The sequence below is a fragment of the Megalopta genalis genome, chromosome 15 (genome assembly GCF_051020955.1).
Source record: "Megalopta genalis isolate 19385.01 chromosome 15, iyMegGena1_principal, whole genome shotgun sequence".
Classification (NCBI taxonomy): Eukaryota; Metazoa; Arthropoda; class Insecta; order Hymenoptera; family Halictidae; genus Megalopta; species Megalopta genalis.
In genome coordinates, this window is record NC_135027.1 from 3,266,881 (window position 1) to 3,288,503 (window position 21,623).

Genomic DNA, 21,623 nt, shown 5'->3' on the forward strand with positions numbered 1-21,623 from the left:
ACGAGCCCGATAGCCACCCGCCTGGTTTGCTCGCGATTTTCCGCCGGCTTTTCGCCCGTGTACCAGCGCCGGCCTGACGGGAACGATGCCGCCGCGGACGTTAACCCGCGACCAGAATTTCCATGGAAATGGGCCGCATGTCGGTGCGTTCGCTGCCGACACGCAGCCGGGCAAACGAACCTAACGCTGTCGTTAATCCTCCGAGCGCATGTTGATATCGCGCGAAAACAAACGCAAACGAAGTCGCGCCGGAAATTAATTCTCTTATCGGGCCCGCTCATCTGTCCAAAGACGTACGTCTGCCACCGTTAAAACTGGCTTGTTCCGCGGTTTCGACGATGTTTATTATAATACGCCCCGCAATAAATCTGTTCGGTCAAGAACGGCTCGTAAAAGCGTCCGTGAACTCCGTAAAACGAACGATTTAGGAGACGCGGGCCAGCTAATTGCGCGTGACGGGCCAAAGGATTTCGGAATTTTTATGGTTGCACGTAGATCGCAGATTTTTCTACGTTTCTATTATATTTTAGCATCGTTATTATTATTTATTAATTGTACGAGCCCTTGGCGCAAGATAATAATACGATTACGTCTGACACATGCGGATGAAATTGAAAAATTCGACAAATTTTTCAAATGATTAAGGTCGAGGAAAATACGATTTAATGTGGACTAACAAATTGCCGTGTCTTCGGTTTGCTTTCGGATATAATTAATTCTATATGTATCGAGTAAGATATATTCAATTTTTGTGCTCCTTCATTTTGCTTATCTTTCAATACAAAATTTAACACGTCTCACTCGTGTACCTATACAGTAACCAGCTCCATCGCTCTGTGCACATGACTCTCCTAGTCGGCGAGAATCGAATTTCTTCCTTATCCAGATTCTCCTAAATAATCTAATAAAATTAGGATTCGCTCGAAGAAGCACAGCGCGTACACTTCGAACGCAACAGAGGATAAAAACACGGCAAACAATAGTCCGCGATCTCGAAATTTCATCGAACGAAAGTGTTCGGGTGCAGCAACTCCCTAAAATCGTGACGCAGCTAGGCGACCCTTTCCCGGCGTGTCCGCCAATGAGAATCGCAGCGAGCGACCTTGATTTCACAAACGGCGTTTCCCCGGTGTACAGAGAGCGGGTGCCGAGCCCCCGGTTGAAACTTCCGGTGAATTACGAAATGCACTTTGCCGTTGCGACGCTAACAAACGACTTTCGAGGAGCTCGCCGCTTCCAGCGAGCTTTAACTCCCGACCAAATCTCCGAGTACTTACGTCAGCTCGCGTGATCCACGCGCAAAACCGGCGAGGAACTTGCCGTTGGTAACCGCGTCCGAGGATCGATCTTCCCGAGCGACGAGCGCCGTTATCCTCGAGGACACCCCGTCTCGCATCCTGCCGCTCCTCCTCGCGTGCCTTCCGGCTCACCCGCCGCGATTTTCTTCGCCGCATCGGAAACCCTTTCGGCTGACCTACTTCCGGACCGTATTTCACCGACCTCACCCTGCCCAGAACCTTCATCGGCAAACCTCTCCGGCTGATACGTGCCCTGGACGACGATCGGGAATCCGCGCGTCAATCGATAACAACGATTTCCAGATGTCGATTCGCACCTCTCGGGCCCGCACTCGATTTTTCTCTGCTATCGTTGCAGAAACGGTTGCTACACGCGCGCGAACCGGAGATTCGTCTTCGGGCGAAAATCAACTACAATAATGTCTCTCCTAACTGACGCTCGGATTGCGCGCAAAAGTGGACAATTTGGGGAAAGGAGATACGATTGTTCGAGCCTTGCGACTCCTTTTTATAGTTACGAATTGTTAACAATTATAAAAACGAGCCGCAAAGCTCGAATAATTGTGTCTCCTCCTCCCAAATGGTCAATTTTTGTGCACAATCTGAGCGTTAATTAGGGAGAATTTACTGTACCCGCAATATTCGGATCAAGTTTTCATAGCATTTTCTTACGCTGACACGCGAAGTGGCTGCAAGTTATTCCGGCAATTAATTTTTCTAATAACAAGAGATTTTTATTCTTGTGAAAAATGATCGTTTCGGAAAATCCACAGCCGATTCTCTTCAACATCGTGCACGCAAACCGCAGTGCATAGGCTTCGATTATTACTCTCCCTTCAAGGTTATTTCATTAGAAAGAAATAATAATAATAATTTATTATTACACAAGATTACAAAAAAGAGATTTTGTATAAAAACAGCAAGAAATAGCGCGGTATATATAAATATGTTGCTTCCGTAGACGAGAACTGTCGTCGTCACTTGCGAGAAACAGGAGTTCGGCAAAATTCGCGAGCAATATGATCCTATTCGATGTCGCGTTCCATTGTCTCGTGCTGAATCCAGCGGAAAGTTAGCCGAAACCCTTGGGCAATGTTATCCGTTCTTCGAACACGCGAGCCCAATAATCAAAGGGCCCAGGGATTAATTAAATCCGAGGTAAACGCTGCTGCGAGAATGCAAAGTGCGTCGACAAGTAGAACAGGCCGGCACTGGTCAGACGCGAAATAGACTAGACAAGAGGCGTAGCGTTGCACGATGAATTCGAAGGTGCAAGAGGTAACCGTAGGGAAGCTGAAAAGTAAAGTTTCGATGGCCGAAAAGGCGGCGTTCAGCGCGGGAACGGTGCATTCAGTGTTCGCTGATTAAACAGGAGTATCAGAAGTTGGCGGGCCGGCGAGCGAGAAAATTGTTTCCGGCTAAGGAGTGGATTACTTTTATTCGCCGGGTTTAATCTTCGTCCGGGCCTGGGCGAAATTGGAGCGGAAGGAGTCGAGAGCCGGGTGTTCTCCTTGGAAAACTGAATCCAAGTTGCCTCGATTGGCCCGGAGTTTAACGAGGCGTCGGAAACTGAACGGACGCGTTGCCGGGCCGGTCAATTTGAAATTCAACAAGCGGCCGAGGTTCTATTCGACCGACTGGATGCAGTTATCGTAACGTTCGCCGAACGATCGCGAAGAACGATGCTGCACACCGTTGATCCCCATCCCGCGCGGCCCGCGAAGTGGACCAGTGCTCCAACTTCTTCTGTTCCGTCGCATTCGAAAAGATCGAATTCCGATTCGTCGGGAAAATATCGATTTTGGAGAAAGTTTCGAGGAAACCGATCGAAGGGCTGGAATGAGAAAACTTATAACCGACTGTAAAACGTGGCGGAGGCTAGGTGATGGTTTGGGATTGCACGGCAGCGTCCCGAGTGGGTAATCTTATCTTTATCGATCGAATCGATTAAACCGAGCAATAAAGCATCGAGGTGGTTCGACGAAATACTGAAACGATAGCATAAAATAATGAAGTTATAGTAATATGCGATTTTTTTAACAAAATATAAGCTACAGAATTTATCTTCTATGTGAAATTACAATGAAAAAGAACAAAACTGTCTTTGTTAACATTTAGCCAACCGAATGGGGAGATCTCCCCGTTTTAAATTCAGTCGATTGATGACCGAATGGATGATTAATGAAGAATTAAAAATGATTGCTTCATTTTATTAAGATTTGCAAGAGGTACGAATGCTGAAGAAGTAATTGGTGTCACATATGTTTGCTTCGTAATTTTTGTTTAATTGAATGAAATATTTGAATTTTGTAAAATTTTTTGAGGTTTCTAGCGCGGTCGTGGAAGTGTTAAAATGTGGTACGATTACTTTCCTGGATTGATATTACGTATCATGAGAATTAAAATCAAAATATTTTCTTTATTCGTTACTCGATTTCGTTGAAATCTAGTATAAGTGCACTTTATACGCGCGCCCGTTTGCAGTAAACAATTTACAGCAAAATCTCCATCGCATCACTTGATTTCAAAAAATTACTTTTATATACAGTGGCGGTACAAATGCTTGTAGGACCGACTGTAGGTACAGTCAGTGACAAATATACGTGGACACCCCGTAAAGCGGTGTAACCAACTCGTTTCCTCCCAACGTGGCCCAGAGAAACTAAGAGGTTGGACTCCCCTGCGCTATAGCGTATGGTGCACGGTGGTTAAAGGTACGGCGAAAGCACGCGCAGAACGAGGACCGGCCCGACCCGGCCCATAAACAGGAACAATCGTTCCCGGATCGGACAAGGATGTCGCGGATTTCTGCTCGCGGATTTCTGCGGGCCAACGCCGGGGACAGTTTCCCGGGAGGAGTTATCGATCGATGACCCCAATAGGGCTCTCATAAAAGTTATCGGCTCGCCCGGGAACGATACCGGCGCACGATATAAGATTACACGCTCGATGCGCCATTGTTCCTCGCGAAATCCTCGCTCCGCGGCTCGTAATCGCGCCGCGCGCGCTCGTCCGCGAGATAACGGGCGCACATAATCGTGCGCTGCTTAATTCAATCTGTCGTATCTCTAATAAGCCGTGTTCGGTTTATCTCGAGTCGCACAGCGGTCGCCTAACTGCGCCGTGCGCTCGCGACACGCGAAAAATTATGGCGGCTGCCACACCTCCGCGGAATTCAGCCGCCTAAATCCACCTATCATCTACGGATTCGGAATTATTTCACGTGTTGTTTACACATTCGCATATTCGCTACCAACATGTTACGTTCGCAATTCGGCATTCCACGCGACAATGGTCAAATTAACACTATGCCGTCCGGTGGCACCACGCTGGTGCCATGGAAAAGCTATCTGTTGTATGCCGGTGATACCACTTTGGTGCCATTTTAAAAAACTGAAATAACATTCGAACTATATTCCTTGGGTGTTAAAAGGCAGCAAACTAACTATAGCATTGTGCTCATTTAACTAAGAATTAAGTACGAAAATTCTTAGATTTTAGGACTTTATATTACCGCCATCTTCGAATTTTTTTTTAAATCCAAAATTTCCAAGCTGTTATGCCAGCGTCAAGCAAAAGAATCATATCTAAGATCTGCGGACGGCATAGTGTTAATTTCATGGCGCTATGTCATGAAATTGTACGTGATAATAAAGGAGTCCATAATCTTCTTTGCTGAACTGTTTCATTATTTTGTATAGATCTCACGCGAGCCTCTTAGTTGACAAGCGGCATAAGTCCCGTTTCTTATTATTGTGAAATATTAAGATATTTGCGTAATAATTCATTAAAATCTAAGAACATTATATAGCTTTATTGTACCACTTGGTCAACTACGAGACATTGGAACAACGAAGATGAACGAAAGAGCAACGGAAGCGTCGATTCCGTGATCTTTTGTCAATCTTTTATCGCGATTGCAGCACGCGGGACACTCGGGAGATGATCGTTCCGCCATAGCAAGCGTGTCCGACGTTCCCACGGCACACGTGCACATATTTATTATTGCGATTATGGGTATAAGAAATTCAAGGGTGGGCGGTAGACCCTTTGTCCGGCAATCTAGAGAGGTCGCCGGCCCTGTAGCCAGTAATTGCCAATAAAAATCAGTCTCATTTGATGTCGCAGACGTCCAATATCGCGGCACGAGGTCTCTCGTCTTGTCGTCGGGGCGTCGGTGGAGACGCGGGGTTGGCTCGTGGACGATGTTTTTCTAGGGCAGCACGATCGTTACTTTCTATCGCGACGGTCGGCCGCCTGCCCGCCTTTTCTTCCCCCGGATATTTACTTCCGGCGGCGGCAGTGTCTTCCAGTCCCGAGAATTTCATCCCCGCCGGCGTCTACGAGCTCCGGGCTCCGGGGTGAATTCTTCGGGCGGCGAGCGCGACGCAATAAAGCCTAGAGGCATCCTTACACACGGAACCCGGCACACGTACGTACGCCGCGCACCAACGCCGTCAGATCTCTCGCGCCGCTGTCTTCGAACCGTCTCGCAATTAACGGCTCTCTTATTTCTTTATTAACGCAACCGGCGACCTGTTTATTGCAACGCGGAACTCACCTTTGGGCGGGCCCCGCAATTTCGGACGCGGGCGCAATAAAACCAACCCCAGTCCTACGTATGTCGGCTTCGGGTGTCCACACTTAACCCTTTGTACTCGCGATTAACAATAAAAATTGTTATATCGCGTACCAAAACAATTTTCATTTTATCAGTTGGTATTTAAAAAATTGTTGACAGTGTAACTGCTGTGTGAGTCGCGAGGTTCAATTCCATATGCATAAAATGCACTAGCAAGGGATGATATTCAATCCGGAAATTCAAAAAATTCAAAAATTGTCAATATCTAGAGCGTAGATTCATCTAATTAAATTAAAAATCCGTAAATTAAAAGAGCGTTTTTTCTCGCGTAAATTCTCCTTAAGGGTTGGAAATTAATCCACAGAGAGAGAGAGAGAGAGAGAGAGAGAGAGAGAGAGAGAGAGAGAGAGAGAAAGAGAGAGAGAGAGAGAGAGGTATTCGTAAATTTTCTATTTTAATTGCCACAATTCGCGAACTGTACAAGACAGGAAAAATGTGTTCAAACAGAAGTTATTTCTGTCGAAATTATCTCCATCACCCACTATTTTAATAAGGGATCGCGCGTCGAAATTCGGACGACGATTAAAGCCACCCCGAGCAGCTATCGCCGAGCGGAATTTGAATTCGCTACTCCCTAGAGGTTTTTGTCCCATCAGAAAACCAACCGGCTGTTCCTCTCCGCTGGCCCCGCAACGGAAGACGGCGTCGTGTTAATTGAGAAATTAGCGAAGTTAATTAAGAAGCCACGGCCTGCTGTCCCTCTAATTGCGCCGCCACAATCGCAGCTCGCCGGCGTCCTCCTATTTTCCACGATTCAAGCGAGAGCCTTACACGCCTACGGTTTCCCGGTTCCCGCAGCTCTTTTCCTTACATCCGCCGGCTGAAATTATTCTCTGCTGCGAATTTTTCTGTTTTCATTAGACTGATTAAATTCGAGCCTCCGAAGGGGATGCATTAGCAAAATTGCGGATGAGCCTGCGTCGTCTAAAATTCTCTCAGAACGCTTTCTTCGTCGTTGAAATCTCTTCTGTTGTCCCCCGATGCGACGGGCCCGAGACACACGAAAGACCATTGAATTTTTAATGTCAGAGGATCAAGGATGCTGATCTCTAAATCGTCCGGAGCAGAAGCCGCTCTCGAGAGCCGGTGCAATCAGTGACCAGGCTAGTTGGAATTGCATAGCCGGAGCCGAGCATCGGAACGATTAAACCCGATCGTCCCGTCCAAACATAGGCAGAACAAATCGATTAACCGACCGATGGCTCGCTATTTCGATCGACTCGTTCGATTTCTCGAGCGAGTTTCCGCGAGGCGTCGCTAATAACTTTCGTCTTCGGATAGCCGACGACCGGTCGGCCTGCCGAATGGGTGCTGGTCCCGTTACGCTGGTCGCGTCCCAACAGGACAAATATTACAAGGCGACGAGCAGGTGTGGCCGTTAAACGACAGCGCTCCCTTCGATCCAGCCATTCTTCACGAGCCAGAACCAGTTTTCACCGCGGAAAACCCGCGGAAAGTAGATGAAATAACAAGAGCTGTCGATCCTCGAGCGCATCGAGCATCGCATTCTTTCACGGTGTCGCGTCGCCGCGACACGTCAGAAAAGTCATAATGCTCCGAGCGTTATGAACTCGACGGGCTTGTTTGGCGACACTTTGCTTAATTGGCAGAAACATTAGAATACGAACGAGCGTGCCTCAATCACGGTGGTTACGGCAACACGTTGATTATTGCTCGACTTTTAACGCAGCCGTAATTTTTATTGCGCGACGGAGATAATAATTTATACCGCCCGTATCTTAGCAAGCAAATTGCCCGGGGCGTGCGGTAGAATAATGATTATTTATTAGCATTTATTTAGTATTTACGGATCGGAATCCTTCGTTGCGAAGGGCGAAGAGAGAGTTCAGGTTCGTCTGGTTCAGATTTTTCAAGAAATTTTAATTCGCCAATGTACTTAGAGATACACGGTTACGTGTAAATCAGTCTCGTCGTGTCTCTTCACGAAGTGTTCAGCGTGAAAAAGTGTGTACGAGCGTTAGGTTATGGTGTCATAAAAACTGCGCAATCTCCGGTATAATTGCGATGTGCAGGAAAAACGGAAGAAAAATCTCGTTCACGACCGAGCGTTCGTAGTCTCGAACGAAAGAAATCCAAAGAGTCGCAATAATGTGTCAACATTTTTCCGTGTACAATAACATCGAAGCGCTGCAATCAAATAATTTTATAAGGCGTCACGATCGTATCGAATGCTCGGCGAAACGAATTAATGAAAAAAAAAGAAAAAAAGAACAACCGAGCCGACTGGTTTAATTTGTCGAAACCAGATCGACCGAACTAAAACGTGAAACGCGATTTTTGTCTGTAAAAGTACCTGGTGTCGGATGCGCCTCGAGTGGTCGCGAATTCCAGCCGATTCTCGGTAATTATGTCAGGTGCGTACGGGTTCCAGGTCGTTCGGCTGTAAACGGCGATCGGTCCGCGGCCGTTAATGGAATCGTTGGTGCGCAATCGCGTCCCCCGTCCCTGTAATCGAACAGAGTCATTAGTCGGCAGTCAGCCCGGTGATTTTCACACTTCCTGGCAATAAATAACGGCCGGCCAATGGCGGCGCGAGAGTACGCGCGCAATAAACGCTCGCGACTTTGTATCGATAAGGAGGAGGTCCGCTAAAGGTCCTTCGCCGTTCATAAATCGTCCCGGCTGCGAATCGTAAAGTCGTATAAAGCGTATAAATCAACGGCCGCTCGCATAATAAACCGTAGCGGCGGCTCGCGCTCGCTCACCCGGCGAGTACAACGACTGTGGCAGGGCGCACACCGTACCATGGTGCACCGTAAATACACCCGGCACGTTTGGACACCGGGAGCAGGACGATAAACCGCGGGCGTTATGGTGCCGCGCAATTAAAACTCGTGGCCCATACTGGGATACGTCCTCCGTTAGGGCGCGCATAGCGGGATTGACTTCGCCACCCGGTTTCGTGACACCGCCGACTCGAAGATACTCCTCGCGTGTGTGGGACGTAATAACACCGTGGACGATACAGTCGGACCGCCGATGAAACTTCAGCTGACGACTTCACCGGATGGAACAGGAATACGCGGTTGCCGGGGCTCGCTTTTAACCTGATACCGCGTGTAGGCGAGTGGATCTTTTAGCCGGCTCGATTCTGCCACCGATTGGAAGTACACGTGTGATATAGATTTCATGAGTGCTTAAAAGCTTGTACAATTCTGCCGGGAGACGTTTTAAAATCGATTCGAAGTGGTCCCGCGGAGTTCGGACATTTTTCTCCGAACGCCGGTCGCGATCTTTCGACACAATTTCGTGATGTAAAATGTCGATATCACGATTTCATTCGAATCGAAAGTACCCTATCTTAAAATGTACTCCTTTAGCTTTAATTCCAGACCTGTGACGTTCAAAAATTCCTGTAGGAATACATACAATTTAAAATTAACTCGAAGTTTCCCTTCAAAATCGAGATACAGACGGTGGTCGGGATTTATCTGTTTGTCAAAATAACGTCGCGATTCTTTTTCAATTTAATCTATCCTATCTTAAAGTACGCACTTTCGGCTTTAATTTAAGCTAACGCAGGTTTGAAAAGTCCCTCGGGAATGTAACTGAAAATCGACTGGAAATCTTTCAGTAAAATTAGGTATTGACATCGGCTAAGTTTCGAACGTAAAATCTTGTTTCCAGATAAAATCACCATATAGACTAGAACAGACCGCCCCGAAACTCTCCTGTATTCAATAAAAGAGTTGACGGTAACACATTTGGCAAACAGGTTCGATTCTTCGCAATATTTGTCACGAGCACACGATAACCGACGTTCGATCGTAGCTCGCCGCAGGGACGGGGTTAATATAGCGTGCGGTCTGCTCCGCAGATCTTTCCAGGACCGTGGACACAACTTCCTGCGAAACTTTCGTCGTTTGTCTCGGGGAGTGGTGCAAAGTTGGTCTTTCTCTGCTGAGAAAAATTGAAGTTGACCGGCGGGTCTCTCCTAGCCTTTTTACAGTACATTGTTGCGACCGTAGCGTTGTAATACTCAACAGGCATTGACCGTTGTCACGCAATTCCTAAATCTCACCAGACATCGGGACTGAATTAATATAAAATTGTTTGGGTTTCTGTAAGATAATTTAGTGGACTGATAGAGGTTTTTATGACAATAAGAAAAGAAGGCGCAATTTGAACAAATGAAGAGATTACAAGAATGAAAGAGTATCAATATATTACTTTCGTTCTAATAGGATTGTTAAAGAGAGAAAAATTGTAGAGCATTTTTAATTTCTATAAAAATGTCCACAGTCTACTTATTCGCCTTTCTGTTGTCCCCTGTGTAACAACAATTTTATTTAATTGTCGCAAATTGGTGTGATTAGCCGAACGATTTAAACGCTCTGGGTAAACATATAAATATTAATAAATAATAATAGATATAAATAACCTTGTTGCGAGGGTTAATCATTTTCATAAATTGTACATAATACAAAAATATTTATAAATTCCTCTAACATCGTTACACTGCTATTTTTTGTTAAACCTGCATAGAAACCGCAGTCCAACAATTTATTTTTGATGGAAAGTTAACAACAGCCAAATCCCGTGACATCATTATGATATCAGAGATCATGATATCACAATCTAGTCACGAAACGTATAAATAAAACCTGGAAGTGTCCTAAAGGGTAGCAATTTCCTCAACCGCCCCAATTAAAACCATCCATCCGGGTTGCAAAACATAGCCTAAAATCTTGTTTCCGAAGCAAAACCTCCCGGAGGCCGATGAAGACGGTCCAAGGGACGGAGTTAGGTTACCAGAGCGGATCGTGGTAGATCTAACAGACCGATATCCGGTTTTTTCGCGCGCGGGGTGTTTCCGTGGTGCACACGCCGCCGCGAGCAGCCGTATTAGTTTTATCAGCTGCGATAGCCGCGGTTGGTCGCGTATCGGCGGCCAGCGTTACACGGTTGTGCAAGCCTCGGGAGAGAGAAAAAGAGAGCCGGGAGAGAGAAAGAAAGAAGGAGAGAGAGAGAAAGAGAGAGAGAGACAGAGAGAGGAGAGGGTTGGATCGTAGCTAGGTTTCGGTGCAACGAGCCGCGAGATCGGCGTCGCTCGGCGACCCTCGGTCGGCCTCGGGCTCTGCTACGCGAAATGCGGCAGGGGTGTGGGAGAATCGGTGGTTCAGTCCGTCAGCGAGCGTTTCGCCCAGCGTAGCGGCCGGTCGTCGCTCCGATCGACCGATCTCGTGCGCCGACACACACCGATCGAGATTAATCGCGCGGGTCCCCGGGCCGAGTGACACTGTGGACGCTGGTGAAGTGCTTCTCCGTCGATCCATCGCTTGGTTCGCCGATTTCGAGGGAGATCGGCCGAGGTTCGCGCGCTGCGATCGGTACAGGACACCGTCCCGATTAATCGAATTAATTGGCGAGGAGCGGATTGCGATTTCGCGCGGCGTCGAGAGGTTGCTGTCTACGCTGCTCGCAGATCGTCCGACTGATATTTAGAACGACGGAGAGGATCGAGGCGATCGATCGAGCGGTTACGGTGCTCCTGGTACCCATTGATTGGGGCCGTGCGCGACGCGAGATGCCGTAAAATAGTCCGAAACCCAGTTACATGTTAAGCAACGCCGCAGTATACGCGGCCGTTGATCGAATAATCGAAACGCGTGCAGTGCGGCAATCCGAATTGTTCGCCGGATCGATTAGAAATTTAATCGCGGGGCTCGATGGATCGAATCTCCTCGATAGCTATCGAGGAAACGTCGGCTATCCTCGTAAATGTATCTCATGTAATTCGTTTTATTTTCCTAAGATTTCTTTCTTGTACCCGATTCGAACGATTGCCATAAAAAAAAAAGTAGGCGGAAGATATATTGCAAGGGATTTTTTCGAGGGTGGGTCAACGCAGACCCAGGCACCGCCCTACGAAAAATAACGGAAGAATGGGATTGCGATGCGAATCGTTTCAGATTCCTCGGTTTACGAATTACCGAAATGGTAAAAGTGCTTTCGGACTGGTAATTGAGTAATCTTGTTCAATTAATTAAGCGCGAGTGGTTTCGACAGTTCGGGGGTTCTCTAGTGCTAAACTTGGCCCGATCGTGTTCGAACAAATTGATAACCTCCTTTCGCGGGCCGTTAAGCCATCTTTAGTTTCTTGGCAAACGCAAACCGTACGAACCAGCCGGGAGGCAATTAGGACAAATTAATTATACCGTTTCGAAAGTCCTGCGAAATTCATAGATCGTGCAAGCTCCAACACACACACCCTACGGAATCACGAGGCACTAATCTGAAAAACTTATTAACCTACATGCATGAAGCTGCAATAAGTAATCTCTGCATAGTCAAGCAATACATGCCACAAAGAGGACAGCAGAACACGCTCGAAACTGTAGCATGCCCTAAAAAGCTCTAACAAAATTGCCCTCCTTAGTTAAATCGTCTTATCTAACGTTTCTGGTCAGCCAAGAAACGAAGCTTGAAATTAATAAAAATCAATTTCAAATAAATGAAAACGAATAAATGGAATTACATTACATATACTTCGTAAAGTATATAGAATATTCTAATTTTGTTGAAAAAGGTAAAAAACTCAAGTGATGTTCCAAATATTTCAAAATATTCTGAAAAGTCGCAAATTAGCGGATAAGACATTTCAACACTTTGACGGCCGCGACAAGTACCTGAAAAATTTCATAAAATTAAAGTATCATATGAAATTAAATTAAAATTGCAAAGTAAAGTCATACGACGTCAATTACTTTTTCAACATTCTTATCTCTTGCGAATCTTAATAAAATGAAGAAATTATCATGGATTGGCATACAAATTAAATTTTACATAATTCTGTCACCCACATGGGTGACGCGTCAAAGCGTTAACATAGTAATTATCATACACTTGTTTAATATCTCACTTATGATACACTTTATTACCAATACAAATCGGATAAATTTTGCCAACAATATCATTATGATACATTGTTTAAAAAACAACGCTGAATCGATTTTGCTCGGTCTCCCAGGGGACGCGAATTTCGCCTAATCTCGGCGTGTGATCGGATCGCGATCGAGTGCCCTCCTGGAGCAAAGGGAGCGTGACGCTGCCCTTATTGTTAGTCATAGGTCAGAGTGCGCGGAGTAGTCATAGCTGGGTGCACCCTTTCCACCGGGTATCGAAACGCAGATCGTTTATCACGGGCACATCGCGATGCAGTTCGCGATCGATATCGCGTGTCCCGCGCCACTATTTTTCTCCGTAGATCGCGGGTGGATCTGGATTGGCATGGCGGCGGCAGGAATTGGCGCAGGTCCGCGTTTATGTAGGGCGCGGGGAAGACTGGCCCGACCTCGTGAACACAATCGATGCAAAAGCAATTACGTTCCCGGCTACGTAAATCGCGCTGCGGCTCGCGTTATCTACTGCGCGCCCCGTGGATTCCATGGGGGTAGCTCGCCACCCAACCTATCTCCTGCGAACGGAACCGCGGGTCTTCTCAGACACGACCATAATGGGGTAGGATCTCCTCCTGATTGAGCCGTATCGATAACCGGAACGCGATCCTTCTTTTTCTCGGCGAGCTCGTTTCGCCCGACGACGAACAGACGCAATTTATCGGTATCATTGATTCTCGGGGGTGGGGGGCGAACTTCTTGGTCGCTCAGAGGGATCTGAATGTTTCAGGGAATATTCCTTGACTGTCGGATAGCTTTTTCTGCTGGACAACGTGGCTGGGAGAAGGGGTAGAGACGCTTCAGGGTGTGATACATTGGGATAGTTAAATATATATAGTTAAATAAATCAATAGTTGTTAAATAGATCGTACACTTCTGAAAGTTGGCTTAACCAGAGCGTGAAGTAATCAGCTCTGAGAAAATGATTCATTTATTGGATTCACATTGTTATCGCGGTCTACGTCGTACATCAGACAGAGGCTTCTACCAATTAATATTGCGCGCTGAGATCAGAATTGGGCATTATACGAATAACATTTGATTCGAATAAGCTTTCGAATAAATTCTTCGAATGAAGTTTGATACGAACAAATTCTTCGAATAAAATTCTATTCGAATTTCTTATCCAAATAAATTCTTCGAACAAATTTTTATTCAAATAAAATTATTCGAATAAAATTTTATACGATTAGTGTTTCAAATAAATGAGAGCTATATACCAAAGAAATATTTTCCTAAAGGACAATTATATGCATCTTGACAAAGTTTATTCGCCTATCTATAATAATTTCGTAGAAACAAAATTCCTAAATTCTACTTTATATCGCAAGAAAGTTTCATTGTAATAAGTGATATTTTTGTCGGAACTTGAACCGTGATTCGCTTTATTCTGCGAACATAAGTGGCCCAATTTCGCGGACAGTGTACGAGGGGTTAATTAGGCGATGCCATCCGTCGGCCGTTAACAGCGCAGCCAGCTAATGAAACCGGGTCGTTAACGTTATTCGCTGATCGCCGGCGCGCTCACCTTAACCGGTGACAATTTACATTAGCTAATGGGCCGATTCGCAGGTCCCGCACGGTGACGTATCAACTTCGCGGGGACCACGGCGGCCCGCGTTGCGTAAATTTTCGAGGTCCCGGCCTCTGCAACGGGAACCGGCCTCGAGACGGTAAATCATTCGCTAACGAGATCGATTCGCGAACAGACACGCTCGAATCTAGGAAACTGCGATCGTCCTCTTTATCGTCGCTCAGTCGCCTTCGGAGATCGATCGATTTCCGCAATAATGGCGCTTCAATGCTGCGACGATTGCTCCCTTGCCGCTTGTCGGTGCTCCCTTTGTCGCAGGTGGGTGGATCGTAAAGCCTGGGAACCGTTTCGGGGCGATACAGGCTGGCCCAGTTGCGAAAAAGTGTCAATGGGTTCCCTTTGTCCGAAAAGATTGCCGTGAAATCAGCGATGGAAGTATTTTTATGCTCGGTTCTTTCTCTAGAAAATTGATTCTATAAAGTAAACGGGAGCATGTAATACAAAGTAAAAAAAAATATTGCAAGAAAATAGTAAAGGGAAAGCCGAAATAACGAATTCGAATATATTTTTTATTATGCTTTCATATATTCTAATCATTTTCCAATTCCGCTAATTATTAAAATTCCAAACAAATTGAACGCAATCGTAGCAAAATCTCTGTGAACGCGTTTACAAAAACTGTTTGAAAACCGTGAACATATTCTCTCACTTCTAAAACGCTACTTTTCGGATTTAAAAATGTTGAACACATCGTTCGCAATTTTTGCACTACATTATTTATTACACCGTTTCGATGTTCCCCGTAAAAGCAGCGAATTGATAAATGACGGGATGTTTGGGATGTTTCATTTGATTGAATTGTGTCGGGAACAAAAGCGCCGCGGCGAGAAATTGTCTAGCGCATTTTTGACCGAGGTGTCACGAGGTCGATGGTTGCGCCACGATTGTTGCTGCAGCCCGCGTTAAATATTAATAAGCTACGTCCCGCCTGAGCCCCGGGAGAATACATATTTGTCTCTCCCGATGCAGAACTTCGTTCCGTTTCCTGCGGAAAGTTTCGTGCCGTCGCAGCGGAACTCCGGCCGGTCATTAAGCCATTACTTATTACGCTCATTTGCCGTTGACTCGTTTTACGGTGTTTCTATTAAGAATTCTCGCTTGGCGCAGCGCGATTACTGCGCTTCGAATACGTTTGAATATTAATGGGCCGATGAGTTTCACGGAACATTAACGTTCTCTTATCAACATCGATTTGTTACGGAACAGAAAAACACAGGTAAACGACGCGTACAGCAGAGCCCCGTCGCTTTGTTCCCATTTAAAAATCACTGGCCTGGAGAACATGCTAGCGCATCCGCGCGCTTAGGCGCTTCTTCCCCTCCTTTACACCGCTCCAAGTTTCCTGGCTCTCCTCCAAAAAGCTGCTCGACCATGGCAGTCCGTGCTTCCCGGGAACAATGCGATTCATTTAATTTCCATTAAACCCGATGTCTCGCGCTCGCCGAGGTCCAACGGCGGCGGCGCGTCGCACAGTGGTCGATTCCTTCTAAAGAAGAAAAAAAACGGACAAAAATCATTGCCGCTTGAAAACTTGCTTATCCACAGGCAACGAAACGAATCATTTCTTTCCAGCAATGGCATAACGTCGTCATTGATTTCTGCTTCTGTTTTATTGCTAAACCCATGGGGCTTGCTATTAGAAGCATGCTGATTTTAATAGAAGAGAGACATGATTTTTTTCAGTTATTAATCAGAATGAAGATTTAAAAGCTACCAATTATATTAGACAATAATGAAACGAATTACATATCAATTTTTTATCACGGTTTCTTGCAAATTTCTTGTTTTCATTTGAATCCCATTTTCTGAGAAAATCGACCACTGGGCGTCGCGACGTTCTCCACCCCAGTGTCACCCTGTCTGGCCAAAGGAGCGCCGATACTACTAGGAGGCCACCGGGCCAAAAGCAAATGAAAAACAATGACTTTAATCGCCTCGTTGGCTCGAATTCGGTCATCCTCGATTCATCGCCCGTCTAGAACCAGCTTCCGTGACGGGAATCGCTAAAGCATCTTCTGAAATCGCCGTTTCGTTTTACTCCACCCACGCCATTGTTCTCTCGGAAATAGAGCTTGTTCAGGAACCCATAGAACTCCGGATTTTTACAGCTTCCTCAAGCACGTTCGTACGATTAAACTACGGTTAGATAATTAACGCGTTGTCTGCCACGTCAACCGCTGAAAATGAATTCACTGGTAGATCGTATCCACCTTCGAGTTGATCCTTTTGTAAATCGTACTCAGCTTTTTGTAAATGAAATTATCCTTTTCGCGGGTTTTATTCGTCCTTTTGCAAAGAAAATTAATCTTCTATTCAATTTTTATATCTAATATGGATCTTAATAATTATTTGTACAATAATATACATAGCTTTTATTACACAAATAATTAATCTTCATTAAATACTTATTTATATTAATTCAATAATTATCGAAAAAGTCTCGTTCAATTTTCAAATTTAACGAGAAGTTTAGTACAAGCAATTGCGAATAAGTGAATTTAGTTTGCAAAAGAATGAAATCAATTGTCCTCGTTGGTAACTGTTACAACCAACTCCTAAACAATTTCCAAATATAACTATTATTTATAGCTAAAACTATATGAATCGGTTCTTAATTGTTGCGTCTTTTGAATGCAAAAGATTTGGTTGCAAAATGTTCACAGGTTTGCCTAAGAAAAACTCTTGGTAAAGTTAGTGGACGGAACGAGGGTTCCTTGCAAGCGTTCAGCGGATCTTATTTGCCCCTCTGTTTTCCGAAGCTAAACTCCGTCCATTGATCTACAGATTAGCGACAATGTGTTGTATGCTTGTCAATAGCCGGCTGCAAACACCGTACAATGTTTACCGCGTGTTGCCGAGCGACACATCGCGGTCGCTGGCTGATCGAACACATTACACGCGTTTATGTCTAATACTCTGCATGACCGAGCCTTGCTGACCAACGGGAATCGGATAAACATACCTGCTTCTAGCATGTTGGCCAGTGCCAAAGTCACCGGTGCTTGCTTGTCGAACCGAATCCTCCTCTTTGGCACCGGTCAACCCTTAATTCCCAAAGCGCGACTATTTTCGAGTTCAGTCATTAGTAGATCGAGTCTGGACGTTAGATTGTTATTTGATAAATGCAAGTGGTTGTATGCATTACCAAATATCCCATTACTGTAAAAATAGATAATGTATTCAATGTGAAAAAATGTGGCTTTGCAATAGTTCTCTGGAAAAATCAGTTAGTGCACCTTGACATTCAGGAATCTTAAATTCTTAAAATTTCTAGGATAGTTAAATGTCAGATTTGAGTAAAAATATGTGAACAAAGTGTTACAAATAATTAACGGTATTTCCTTTGTTTGTATGAAATAGTATTTCAAGATTTATTCGACGTCGTTGAGATAAGCGCATGTATTCAAAATAGTTATTTATGTTGAGGTATAGATGATGATTAATATAATGGCATTTCATGTGCCTCAATTTCTAGTAATTATTCGAAATTCGATTTCTCGCTATTAATATTCATGGGAGAAAATAAGCCTATAGGAAAAATACAAGCACCTATTGCTTTGGAACATACTATAAGCTTTTTCTTATATCTCTCTTAATTAATTATAAAATATATGTTTCAAACACTTATCAGATATTTGTAAAATCAATCAGGTATCTCAACTAGTATTTTATTGAATACAAAAATAAGTTACTATTTCAAAGGAAGCATATGTAACACAGTAGCAACAATATTTGCAAATATTTGTATTTCTTAGTCAAGAAAATAATTTCTTCCAAGATCCATCTATTTTCGAGTAAACGGAATTTGCGCCAGATTTGCAATCGTAAAAGCCTCGGAATCGAGCTGTAGCAACTTGAAATTAGGCCGTCCATTTGATAAACCGTTCGATCCCCCGGCATTTCAAGAAATTTCGCAAGAATCCGCCTTGACCGAGCATCTGGAAATTAGCTGGAAGCCGTCGAAGTAGTCGAACGGTTAATTCCGCTCGTTCGGCGGGATGAATCGGCTCTGCACGTACGTCATCCGCGATTCTCCGTTCGAGGAGAACTCTGGGGAACTCTGGGTAGATTCCTTGCATCGGCTGTTTACTTTCCACTCGGGCTGGCGTGGTTCTCGGCAGCACAATCCTGAATTATCCTTCCGCGGAACGGTCTCTCGAGCGTGGCGTGTTCGCGGTATCATTAGCGCGCGCGTAGACCTTCGGCTCGCGTGCACAGTGCACAGACCGCCGCCAGACGTTATCCTACTTGCCCGATTCTTTGTTTCCCGCCTTACATATTCATTCACGGTATTAGCGTAATCACCGGCTGCTGCCGCGGGTGCTGGTGCCTCCGTTCATCATTCCCGCGCTTTCCCCCTTTTCAATTTCCAGCCGAGCTCCGATTTCGTCTCGTTCCGTCTTGTTTCGTTTCGTTTCGTTCCGACTTGTTTCGTTTCGTTTCGCGTTCCCCACTCTTTGTCCGACCGCGGCGGAAAAATCGCCGGGCCGCATTCCCGAGCAACGATTTCAGGGATCGGTAACAAGTTTAACGAACTGCTGCCGTTCCTCGCGAAACCCGTCCCTTCCGCGTTCCTGCCGTTCCGACGGCTCTTCACCGCCGTGCTCCGAGAAAAACACCCCCCCGTTTCCCTGGAATTAAGCGATCCGCTGGAAACGACATCGTTCCGACAAATGAGCTCTGCATGCTGCCGGTGACTCTCTCCACTTCGGCAGACGTTAACGCGTTAACAACCGCCGACGAGTGCTCGCCGCGCGGTTTATGCGCACCACTCTTTTTTCTCTTCCTGTTCGATGTCCTTGCGTGCTAAAGCAGTTTCAGTTTTTTAAACAGATCACGCGAACGGGGTAGGTGAGATTTAATGGAAACGCATTGTTCTCGATTCGCTGAAATGGATCGAACAACGAAGAAAGTTTTGTTCGACTCGTGTCGAAGTCTGTTCGACTAAGCAATTGTTGGCGCAAACGTGCAACCGTTGCATTTTTATTTCGCATAAAGATTCGCGGGCTGGTTATTCTATTCTGCGATGTACTTTATGCTTCTCAATTCTTCCCCTAATCCTGGAGAAAAAGAAGACCGTAAATCTGTGCGCAAGACGAAAGTTTCTTAAATTAATAGCGAGACGTTAAATGAAATTATACTTCAACGTTCCACTGGAAACTGACTAGAATTCTCGCGCTCGATGAGAGTCAAACTATGTTCTGACATATTATTCTTGATCTTTATCGAATTACAGGTGATTCCGCAGACAGTTTTACAACTTCTTAGTTAGTTGAGAACGAAGCGCGAATGTTCTCCAGTTAATCAACCAAGAATGAGCAAGAAACTTGCTCGGTCCGGTTTCTTATATATATTCGTTTACGGTCACTGTAATAAACACCGAAGAGTTTTGCACGGTTAATGGAAACGATAGTCGATCCTCAACTATTATCGCCGGTCTGTGAAATCGTTCTGCCTGTTACATTAGAAACGGCAGAAAAATGACGAATAGAATGAATCCGTAAATAGCTTGAAAAGTATGCTAAAATAATTCATAGATAAAACTGCAGCTATTCTAGAATCCGAATACACGCACAGTAATCTTGTACACGAAACATGCACCGGCAATCGAGATATTGTCCTGTAAATAGAATAAAAATGAAGACGAGAAATCACCGCGTGTTCACAAAAGCTCGACAAACTTGTCTCTCGGATACAAAATCTTGTCTAATGGTGGTTGCAGTAAAACCGGGAGAGGAGCTCGTTCCTTAACATGTAAATTAATATCGCCGTGGCCTTCGAGCTTCGTCGAACGGTAATGAACGCGGAGACGGACGTTTAACGGCGCGGCGTTACAAAGCGTCAAGAGGCGTGCACGGAGCGTTTTCGCCGCGAAACGAAAACGTATAAAAGGACCGAGAAAGAGAGGAGACGGAGGAGGGAAAAGAAAGAAACGCACAAGTCGTAAACGCGGGGGTAAGAGGATCGTATCGACACGCCGCGAGCAACGGGGACGTCGAACGCGTTTCTGTACTCACCGGCGCGGACTTTATTGCCCTGGGATTGCCAGCCCGAATCCCGGCCCGCGCCGACAAAGTTAACAGACGGATGAAAAGCCTCGGGCTGGGAAAAAGTCGGCGTATTTTCGATGCGGACATGTCGGTGTCGCCGTATCTATTAGGCTAATCCGGAGATAAACTATCGGTCGAACCCATCTGCTGCTTTATAGGGTTCTGCCGCGACAAAAGAGCTATTTGGCCATTTTTTCCCCGCGGAAACTGCGAGTCCTCGTTGAACAAGAGGTACCGTGTTCGAAGGGGCACACTTCGAAGAGTGTCCCGTAATTTTTTGGTTGCGAAATGTTGATCTGTTACGAAGTTATGGTCGATCTCTTGGGGGTCCTGCCAGAAAAGGCGATCTTTTGAATGTTTCGAGTGCTGGTTCGTCTGACACTGAAAATTCGACTGAGATTGATTTAAGATACTATTTTACGTAGCCTTTGTACCTCGGCTTGAAGGTGGAATCGCAATTTTTCAGGAGAACATGAGGTAGAACGAAATAGTTCGCAAAAATGAGGTGGAATAAAATAGTTCGCAAAAATGAGTTGGAATAAAATAGTCTACAAGAATGATAGCTAGAGAAAATATATCCGACATACGAATGAAATTTTGCCCAACTCCACCATGCTCTGGCTGTAATCAAACATCCTGGCCACACGCGAAACGAGATCGAGTCCCGGCAGACTCGAGGAAAAGAGATTTCCGCAATCGATTCACGGCTGGGAAATTATAGCTCGCGCCGATATCAATGGCGGCTGTGAACCCGCAACGGGTCCCCGAAGGGTTAATAAACCCGGCACGAGGTATACGTGACTGCCCCGTTCGACGAAGAACAGCCGCGGATCTCGCCGATGGCACGTGTACAGTCCGGGCGTGCTAATTACTGATATAATAATATCCGCGCACGCGGCTACCTTGGCATTCGGACGCCTGCTTTGGCCAGTTGTTCGGACCTGACCCGGGTCCTCCACGGTGAATCACGCGTCTCTTCGAGAGCGACCAGCTGCCAGGACAATTGTCCTCCCCCTTGCCCTCCCCCTGCCCGAGAAGCCGCGCGCGTAATTAATAATCAAGATTGGAATCTGCACGCGATAGTGAGTCAACGTCGCGCGAGGCGAAACAGCGCCGTTA

The 21,623-nt window shown here is 45.6% G+C and overlaps 1 protein-coding gene and 1 long non-coding RNA gene across 3 annotated transcripts in view; one reads left to right on the top strand and one right to left on the bottom strand.

Moving 5' to 3' along the window:
• The window catches only part of LOC117228188 (colorectal mutant cancer protein), an 87,594-nt gene that overhangs the window by 32,786 nt on the left and 33,185 nt on the right, over positions 1–21,623 (top strand). The window lies entirely within an intron of this gene.
• Positions 14,958–18,009, bottom strand: LOC117228239 (uncharacterized). Its single transcript, XR_013034866.1, has 2 exons — positions 17,417–18,009; positions 14,958–15,940 (listed from the first exon to the last, which is right to left on the bottom strand). It is a non-coding gene; the product is annotated as an uncharacterized LOC117228239 (long non-coding RNA).